We start from the raw sequence: 11,554 nt of genomic DNA on the forward strand, positions 1-11,554 counted from the left end.
ACATACTTATCATTTTCTTTCGTTTTGTGTATGTGCCGTAAAAACACTTAAGATTTATCTTCTTAGCAAACTTCAAGTATACAATACAGTATTGTTAACTATAGTCATTATGCTGTCTATTAGATCTCCAGAACATATTCCTCTTGCATAAAAGAAACTTTGTATTCTTTGACCAATATCTTCCCATTTACCTCTCCCTTCAGCCCTTGGCAACCACCATTTCACTCTCTGCTTCTATGAATATGACTAGTTTAGATTCCACATATAAGTGAGATCATGCAGTATTTATTTTTCTGTGTCTGGCTTTTTTTACTTAACATAATGTTCTCCAGTTTCATCCATGTTATTGCAAATGGCATAGTTACCTTATTTTTAAGACTGAATAATATTCCATTATATATATATATATATATATATCACATTCTCTTTATCCATTCATTAGCTGATGGACTTGGCTGGTATGAATAATGCTGCAAGGAACATAGGAATGCAGAAATCTCTTTGAGATCCACAAATTTACAGTCAACTGATCTTCCAAGAACAAACAATGTGAAAGATACTCTCTTCAATAAATAATGCTGGAGAAACTGGATATCTACACTTAGAAAAATGAAATAGGACCCTTTATCTCACACGTATACAAAAATCAACTAAAAATGGATGAAAGACTTAAATGTAAGATCTAAAATTGTAAAACTACTAGAAGAAAACTTAGTGGGAAATCTCCTTGACATTGATCATGGCAATGATTTTTTGGATATGACCCCAAATGTACAGACAATAAGAGTAAAAATATACAAGCGGAATTGCATCAAACTAAAAAGCTTTTGCACAGCAGAGGAAACAGTCAACAGAGTGAAAGGCAACCTATAAAATGGGAGAAAATATTTGCAAACCACATATCTGATAAGGGGTTAATATCCAAAATATGTGAGAAACCTACACAATTTAATATTAAAAAAGCAAATAATTAAAAAATGAACAAAGGACCTGAATACACGTTTTTCTAAAGGAGACATAAAAATGGCCAACAGGTCATATGAAAAGGTGTTAACATCACTAATCATCAGGAACATGTAAACCAAAATTAGAATGAGATATCATCTCAGATCTGTGAGAATGGCCATTAGCAAAAAGACAAAAATAAACACGTTGGCAAGGATGTGGAGAAAAGAGAACCCTCAGACACTGTTAGCAGGAAAGTGAATTGGTGCAGCCACTATGGAAAATAGTATGGAGATTCCTCAGAAAATCAAAAATAGAACTAACATTTGAGACAGCAATCCTACCTCTGCATATATATCCAAAGGAAATAATGTTACTTTTAACATTTGTATTCATTTTCCTTATTCTGTTTTAATTAAGGATAATGCCATAAAGTAGACTCTAAAATAATTTACATAATAAATGTTGATTATCTTATATATATTTTTTCTGTATGTTTTCCAAAAAAAAGATATATAAATGGGTGTGCAATTCCCTCTTTGACATAATTTTGTTGTTTTTTTCCCCTAAGTGTCCTGAGTACGTTTACCCTCTTCTTTGCTCTTTCATATGTTTTCATTATACTGCTTCTGTTTAAGAAAGATTTACCAAATAAGTACGTGAACGTGAATTGATGGGGAAGCAAAACAATAAAATACTAACTTGAATATGTAACAAAAAAATTAATCACATTTACCCCAGTTTAAAACCAGTAATTGGAGATCAAGAACTAATACTTTCACATTAAAGTTATGATTATTTGATAAGTAGGATTAAAATTGAGTAAGATTTAAATGATTTGATTGCTAGTAAATGGGAAAATATTTTTAAACAATTTAAAGATTTCGGTACTAACATCAACTATAAGCAATGAAATAATGCTTATGAAAACAAAACTATAAATCTGAAGTATTTAGGATAGAAATAGAAATGTAATACAAACAGACTCTGGAGTAACAAATGAGCAGTATTTAGATTTGGGGCAAAATTTAGAAATAGCCTATCTTCAAATAATAAGACAAAATGTTTAGATGGCCCCAGACCCATTATGGAAGAAAAACATCTATTTTTGTAGCAATTGTTGCTGCTTTTCTAGCCTTTTAAACAGTCATAAAGTGCAGATTATCCCAAAATCCCTGGGGAAATGCACATCTTTCCCTGGCTTTGGCTGTTAAAAATAGATAAATATTGTCATATCTTAAAGAAGCAATATTTTTGTATTTAAAGTTTAGAGAAAAGGTCAAAATTCCAATATTTTGAAGGTAGACATGTCTCTCCATAGTAGTAATTAACTTCTAAGAGTTGTCTTATTAATTATTTTACAATGTGTGTTTTCCCTCTGCTTTAACAGATTTGGAATATGCAGCTTAGCTGACTTCCTGACGCATCACAGCTAGAGTGGCAAGATACGGACTGAACCGTGGTCTGTCTCTGACACCCACTGTCATAGCTCTTTCCCTATAAATCAAAAGAGAGGAATTTATTGATAAAAAAGAGGAGCAGTGGTACATTGAGTATCTGTCATGTTCTAGTCCCTGTGAGAGCAAAAACTTTTTTCATCATTACTTCTTTCATTGCAGCGCTGTATGTTATGAACTCTCTATTAAAGCAATTATCATCTGGTGCAAACTTACTTAACATTTTTAACTTTCTTTGTCTGTGACGTTAAGTTTTAAAGTAAGTTTTATGAAATCTATGCATTGAATCTTCTGAGAACAAATGAGACAATATATTTAAAATATTTATTAAAGAATCTGGCACATCACAAGCCTTTAATAAATGTTGGTTATAAAATTACAATTCCAGTATTGTTATGATTATTATTTAATTCTCACAATAGTAATGAGGGTAGATATAATGCCTATTTTTGTTGACAAAGAGCTGAGGTTCACCTTTTAAGTAAATTTTCCAGAATTCTCAGAGCACAAGGGAAAAGTCAGGATCTCAACAGAAATCCATCTAATATCAGTTCCCTACATGCACTGGGCATAAAGGTTAATGAAAAACTCCAAACCCTACAAGTTGTATATCTTTGATTTAAAACTTCTTCTCTTTTTTTCAAATAACTTTACATAAAACACTGTATTTACTTTATTTTTCACTTCTAGCCCCTAAATACTTACAGAGGTGTATGTATTTGATTAGGAAAATAAAATGAATCTAGAGATACATTATAAGTGGGTGTCATCAACTTTCTGTATAGCAAAGATATATGTGTTGCAGTTTAGAGAAACTTGTAGATATTCTGATAAATGCATTGTGAATAAATCGCCAATTTTTAGAAGTAAATATCTTTGAAGGTTTTAACTTGGCAAGCGCTTTTGAAATGATTTTGTGTATTCTACAAATACATTTTTGGAAAGTCTTAATAATTTTTAAAGAGCATTTATAGCCTCCTTGAAAATAGAAGTACTAGAAATTATATGATAAAGGTTTCATGTGACTTCTATGTTTATTTGCTATATCAAACATATTAAAATAGGTGCAAATATTATTATTTGATTTATTCATTCTCATTTGTTTTAATATTTGTATAGTATATAGTTAGTACCAAACAAATAAGTGCATTACTAATAGTACAATTTAATCTTTGCAATTTTGCTGGTGATTGTTAAGATTTAAAGCGATATTAACATAGAGAGAAGTTGATGTGTGATGGAATGAATATGTACTAATTTTATATTCGTAAGCCATGCTTATGTAGCTGACTCTAATACCCAGAGAATTTGAGAAATTCATATATCAATCTAGGTAATTCAAAGCAAAAGAAATTTTGCAAGTCATTGAGCTCTGTCTCCTTTGTCTATGAACACTTCGCCAAGAGATACTGAAAATATATTCAATCGAACATTATTCCACAGACAATATAAGAATTCTACATGGCAGGACTAAATGTATATTTTTGTGATCTTTCCATACATTTTGTCTTCTAGGCTTAAATTTAGTTCCTTGTTTTGTTTCGTATCATTTTGTTTTACAGTTTCTTATTTGTCCTTACTGAATAAAAGAAACCTCCTCTTCAAGTGAAATGTCCAGGGCTAGTCTGGGATTTCTATCTGGACTATAATTATGATTGTTTTTAAGTGCCAAGGATGGAAATATAAAATTCAGCATCTTTCCCACTGTACAATATTCCCATTATTTGAGTAAAGACTATAGCTCTAAAGAGTTATGATAAATATCTTTTTGGATTTTCATCAGCTCAAACTGCATTGTCTCTGCTTTTGTCACCTGAACACCTGCTATAGACATAGTGACAACAGAAGCTAACTAAAAGCACACTGCACATTTCAAATTGAAGATATTTTTCATCATGAATGGAAACTGAGGGGGCTTGTATCCAAGAGATGCTTTCTGAATTTTTGTTCTTTTATGAAGACCCTTCCAATAACACTCATATGGGGAAAATACTTATTGGCTGGATTTTTTTTATGACGATACTAATGTTGGACTTCACACAAACAATATACTTAATCTAATCTAGTTTATGGTTACTGTTCCCCAGAGAAAAGAGAATTGATGATAGAGTCAGATCTGAATATTTGCAGAAAATAGGACTGGCCAGCAGCAAGGAGGCAGCAGATGAGGAGACCTTTTAAAGTTGGTTTCCAAGGGAATGTAGGAGAGGAAGGGAAGAGCTGGAATGAGTTACTGCCTTCTCTATTTTCCTACCACTCCCACTGCCACAAGTGGATAGAGGAATAGCCAATAAAAGAAGTAAAATAATTTTTTATTGAGTAATAACTATAGCCCAGGACTTGTGATAAGTGCTTTACATTTATTATATCATTTAATATTTTCTAGTGAAATTTATTTTGAAGGAGAGGAAGGCAGATTTTTCCCAAGTAGATCAGGACAGGATAATTAATTTAGAGAAAGGAAACTAGAAGACAGATACCTGTTACCTTGAAGTAGGGCAAAGTTTAGGATTCTACCCAAGCTGAATTCATCCCCTTGGGTTACCAAGTTACCTGTTCAAGTTGGTAGTTCTAAGGTTCAGGAACTGGCCCTGGGGGAGGAAACAGGATCAAAACATACGTTCCTCCCTTTCTTCCGCCTTCTGTCTCTCATTCTGTCTCATCTGTCTTACATTTCTCCTGCCCTGAGCTGTTGATATCTTAGAGACCGCCCAAGATGTGTAGATTGGGTAGTTTGTTTTCACCCTAAGAATTGTCTGTAAGGATAAGCACTAGTTAGTATGTACTAAAATATTAACTAAAATCTGTCAGAACATTTTTCAGTTAATTCTTATAAAACGTTCATGCAGAAATCTGGCCCTCTCAGAAAAAAGAAGGCAAACCAAAATGCTTGGCTCAAGAATCCTAATAAAACATCAGCTACAGTATTCAAACAGGTCAAACTAGCAAATCACAAATCAGAAACTTTGGATAACAATACAGAATAATGAAGCTTAATGTCAGTTACTCGTTTGGCTTCATAAAGATTTTTTAGATAAGAAAAAGTAAATTTAATACTTTTAAAAGTCTCAAGTATTAAAAGAAGAAAATTTGGAAGGGACTTGAATCCCTGGGGAATACTGACAGTGTTTTATATCTGTCACAGAAGCTCACTCATTAAAATTATGAAAATGACAACATGAATGTAATGGATTTTGACATCTGGTGCATCGCACTGAAAAAATGTTTCTAAGCAGAATGTCTGAATAATCACTCTTAACTATGACTTTTATGTTATAAAAGTGTCATATAAAGTATTAGAAAAGAAAATTATTATATTTTTCCTCTAGATATATAAAAATTTAAATTCTCAGGGTTTCTTTTCCAGTTCTTTTCTTAGACATTCAAAATATTTTTTGAATGCCAGCTGTTTAGTATTCACAACTAATAAAACAAGTGCCCTGGCTTCAAGGAAATTATATTTTTAGCATTTTATTTCTCTCATTGGCAAAGTATAAGGTTTTGAGATGAAGTATAAAGTTGCTTCTTTTGATCTGACAGCATTTCCCAGATTGGAATCCAAATATACCCAAGGTTCTAAGAATGTCTACTCTGAATACATAGGATCCATTGGCAGCAAAGACAGTGACTATGATGGCACCAGGCAAAACAAAATTGGTTTCAAGGAGAGACGATTAAATTTAATTATGATGGCAAATTATTTCTTCATCATTCATTTGTGGATTTGAAATTCAGTTATTTTAAGTCAAATCTACAATGTCATTGAGAAGTGAAACATATTTGGGAAACTGACACTTAATATCTCCTAGAAATTTGACCTTGATGCTAAAGATTACCTGCAGATGCTGTGTGAAGTTTCTTGCAAATGATTGCATGAAACAAATATCCATGTAATAGTACCCTCAAATCTACAGTGAAATATTTTCTTAACCTCTTTAATAATCTTGTGCTAACATTTAATTCTTCAAATCATTTTATCTGAGTAGGAAAAATGTAAGTATAGCTGTATATATACATTTATACGTCTACCCAGTCTCTCCCTCCATACACACACACACACACACACACTCAGACACACTTATGTACAGTGCCAAATGCATGTTAGATACTGTATTAGCTATAGGAAACATAAAAATATATATGACATATGAATCTGCATTGTTTTTTCACATAACTTCAAAATTAAGAAAAAAATCAGATCTATTAAAATGCATGGCAAAGATCTTTGCATGCAAACACGACATAGTAGCTGAGTCAGTTGTACCTTCCCACTGTGAAGCACTATTTAGGCTAGACAAGCTTTAAAAACAATGCTAGTAGTTTTTGGACAGCAACCAATATGGGCCTATAATGCTTGAGAAAAGAACACATAAAATGAGCCTTGTATTTACACAGACGTTATCTCTGACAGTATTTTCCAAACCATGGCACAAGGAATGAGATTGATAGGCTCACTGAGTAGGAGAGAGAGTGACACGAGTGTGAAGATTCCAAGGCAGCTGGGATTGGGGGGCAGGATGCCAGTGAGAAAGGAGCTATAAAAGTGCTCCCAAAATCTATGCAAAAATTCTCCTCAAGTCTTTAGCTAGCTTCTACAATGCACATACACACAATGAGGTTTTAAAAGATCTAGCTGAAAAAACCTAAAAGCAGAGATTTCAAGAAAATTTTGAATTTTAAGCATATCGAGAATACATCTATCTTTCAGATGAGAACCCTGAAAGGGTACTCCTAAGAATTACAGCTGTGCACTAGGAGAAAAAAACCATTCTGTAGAAGTAAGGGAAACTAAAAGAATGCGGTTTAATGAGGCTTAGAACCAAGACTCAATAGGATCTACACAATTTGACTGATAGTCCTTCGTAGAAGAAGACTTCTTCACTCAGACTCTCCACAGCCTTTCATGTGCAATTTGGACACAACAAAAAAAGATTGTTAAACATACTAAGAACTAAGAAAAGGTGACTGATATTTGAGAGATAAATGAATCAATGGAGGCAGACTCAAGGATGATCCAGATATTAGAGTTAGCAATCAACGACTCCCAAATAGCTAAAGAAATAGATGGTTAAAAATAGATTAAAACATAAAGTATTTCAAAAGTTGAGTCAATTCAATAAAAATAATCAAGTTAATATTCTAGGGCTGCATAATACAATATCTGAAAATCAGAATTAACTGAATATGTTTCATAGCTCACTGGACACAGCAAAAAATAGACTCAGTGAACTCAGAGAGAGGTTAGGAAAAAAATATCCAAACTAATACAAAGGGAGAAAAAGAGGAAAAAAGATACATATAAATATCAGAATTCAGGTGTAACACGTGGACATGCTTAAAAAATGTTATAGGACAATGTACAGTTATAATACAAAAAGAGGAGACAGAAAGAACTGGGAGACAAATGTACATCTCAGGAAATAGTAGGCAAGACTATTGAAAATCTAGTGAAAGACATCAAGCTACAGATCAAAGAATCTCAGGAAATGTCAAGCTAGTCCACTAAGAACTTGTCCACTTTATATAGGGCCTCTTGTTTAAAAATAGTATAGGCAGCTGGGAATCATTGTGGTAGCATTGTAAAGTACTTAGTGAGTCCTATTTTTGATTTTATCACTAAAAATAGAATTGTACAACAATCCTTCAAATGATCATAGAGGTCACAATGTTTGTGTATACCACTGGCTATCTAGCCCCCAAAGGTGTCAATTAACGGACCCAAAGGTAACTTACCTTTGGCATAAAAGTGGTGATACTCCTCCAGTAAACTGTGATTAATATGATTGACTACTTTTCTCCGGGTTTCCAAACATTTCAATGGATATTTTAGTAAATAGTTTTATTGTATCTTTTATATATGAGGTATATAAAAGTTTTAGATATTCAAAACTTTCTATTCAATACAAAAGTCATGCACCTGAGGTGGAATGGCATAAAAAAGCACTGGAGCATGGACTCCTACTTGAAAAATTACCTCTAATGTAATTACGAACTTTACCACCTTTAGTTAACAAGGATATGTGTACCCCAATGCCTTTAAAAAAATTATAATAAAGGAATTAAGATGCTACCTAACACAGAAAATTAAAATAAAATATGAAGAGTCATATGTGGATTGCGTAGAGTTGTACTGTCTAACATGATGGCCACTAGCCACATGTGGCTACTGTGTGCTCAAAATCGGTATTTTTACCATTTTCTGTCTGCCTGGAACGAATATAACCCCTATGTTCATTGCGGCATTATACACAATAGCCAAGACACGGAAGCAACCTAGGTGCCCATCAAGGGACGAATGGATAAAGAAGATGTGGTATTTATACACGATGGACTACTATTCAGCCATAAGAAATGACGATATCTGGCCATTTGTGACAACATGGATGGACCTTGAGGGTATTATGCTGAGTGAAATAAGTCAGAGGGAGAAAGTCAAATACCATATGATCTCACTCATAAATACAAGATAAAAACAACAACAACAACAAAAAACACACATAGAATTGGAGATTGGACTGATGGTTACCTTCGGGGAAGGGGGGAGGGGGGAGGGCAAAAGGGGTGATTAGGCTCACATGTGAGGGGATGCACTATAATTAGTGTTCGGGGGGTGAACATGATGTAATGTATACAGAATTCGAAATATGATGTACATCCAAAAAAAATAAAAATTAAAACAAAACAACAAAAAGGCGAAATAACAGGTGTCGGAAAGGATGTGGAGAAAAGGGAAGCCTCATACATTGCTGGTGGGAATGTAAATTGGTGCTGCCACTGTGGAAAACAGTATGGATACTCCTCAAAAAACAGAATAGAGCTAGCATATGACTCAGCTCTTCCACTTCTGGGCATTTATACAAAGAACATGAAAACACTAATTTGAAAAGATGTATGCACCCCTATGTTCATTGAAGCGTTATTTACAATAGCCATGATGTGGAAACAACTTGTGTCCATTGACGGGTGAATGGGTAAAGAAGATGTGATATGTATATATACAAGGGAATGCTACCCAGCTATAAAAAAGAACGAAATCTTGCCATTTGCAACAACATGGATGGACTTTGAGGTTATTACGCTAAGTGAAATAAGTCAGACAGAGAAAGACAGACACTGTATGATTTCAATCAAATGTGGAATCCAAAAAAAAAAAACCAAAGGAACAAACAAAAACAAACTCATAGATAAAAAGAACAGATTAGTGGTTACTAGAGGAGAAGGGAGTTGTGAAGTGGTGGTGAAATGCGTGAAGGGGGTCAATTGTATGGTGATGGATAGTGACTAGATTATCACTTTGTAGTGTATACAGATGTCGAATTATAATGCTGTACACCTGAAATTTATATATTACCGTATATATATATATAGACACTTCCTTCCTTTTGGTTGTGGTTAAATGGTACACTTTTATCTGTTCTTTCCCTTTGAACCTTCTGTAAACTCATGTTTCCCATGTCGCTTATGAACAGTCAACAGCTATTTTTACACAGTGTTTGTCTTTAACTAGATAATTTAGTTCATGAATATTTAACATAAGTGCCAATTTTTTTGAGATTCATATCTGCTATTTCACTACATACTTTCCCTTTGCTTACATATTCCATATGGGTTTTTTTTTTACCTTTTATTTCTTTCATTGGGGTTATTTATCGTTTCATTTTTATATGTTTATCTTTAATCTATTATTTTTTATCTTTGCAAAAGATTGAGATCTTTGCTAATATTTCATTAGTAATGAATTAGTAGCTGCCCTAGAAATTACAACATGCCTCTTTGACTTATCAAAATGTGTCAATTGGTACTTTTCCTGATAGAAGGACCTCAGAATACTTCAAATTTCTTTAGTCTTTTCTTTTTTTATGTGGTATTTTTATAAAACATTTCTATCATATAACTTCATGAGATATCTTATACAGACAATATTCATTTATATTTACTCAGGTATTTTCCTCCTTTCATTTTTCTTCTTTCTTTCATTTCTTTACTTATTTATGGTCTTATATCTTGAACAATTTCTCCTTTGCCTGATAAAAGCATCTTTTAGTATTTTCTTTAGTGTGGTTCTCCTGATAGTGAATTCTTTCAGTTTTTGCCTGTCAGAAAATATTTTTATTGATATTATCCTTGAAAAATATTCTGCAGGGAATAGAAGACTAAGGGCATACTCATTTTCTTTTATACCATTAAAAATATGGTATTGAGACGTCATACGTTATAATATTGAGATATTTGTGCTTTCCAGAAGTTAATGTTTATATTTCCTTTGGTTGCTTTTGAGATTTTTCTATGTTGGTTTTCCTGTAGAGTCATTGTAATATGTCTTTGTGTTGATTTCCTTTTCTTTATCCTCTTGGATTTGTTAGCTTGTTAATTCTATGGCTTGTTTTTCTTGAGTTTGGGGTAATTCTCTGATATTATCTCTTCAACTTTGTTCTATCACAATTTCTCTCTCTTCTCCTTCCAAGATCCAGTTAAACACATAGTAGAAGTCCTCATTTTCTTCTGTATAAATTTTTCTTACCTTCCATGTTTCACTCATTTGGTTTACCTTTGTTATTTTGGATAGTTTCTTCTGATCTGTATTCCAGTTCCTTCATTTTCTTTTTACTTGTGTCTGATATGCTCTTAAACCATCAATATAAAATATAACATTTGTTTTTATATTTTCCAGTTTTATTATTTCTATTCAGGTATTTTTCAACTGTAAAAATACTTTATACGTTTTATTTATTTCCTGAAAGAGAAAGCTTCACATTTTTATATCCATGAGTTTTTTAGTCTGTATCTGGTGATTCCATTATTTGGAGGGAATATAGTCTGTTTCTGCTAACTATTATTTACTTTGGTTCTCCTTCATGTCTTCATATATCATCATATATCTAGATTATTTTTTATTGTGTTCTAGACTTTATATTAAAAAGTCATTATTTTAAAAAGCAATTCAGGCCTAGAATGATGTTATCATCTTCCTGAGAGGATTTATATTCTTTCTGCCAGATGCCTAAAGGAACTATAAATCTGGCATCATCTTAGTCGAGACTAATCTTGAGATTTACTAGGCCACTCAGATGATTCCAATCGGGGCTGTGATATAGCAAGGGATGGTGTATTTCTAGTTTACCCTTTCTCTCAGGGCAGAGCTCTTGAGGTTT

Source organism: Equus caballus, chromosome 2 (genome assembly GCF_041296265.1).
Source record: "Equus caballus isolate H_3958 breed thoroughbred chromosome 2, TB-T2T, whole genome shotgun sequence".
NCBI lineage: Eukaryota > Metazoa > Chordata > Mammalia > Perissodactyla > Equidae > Equus > Equus caballus.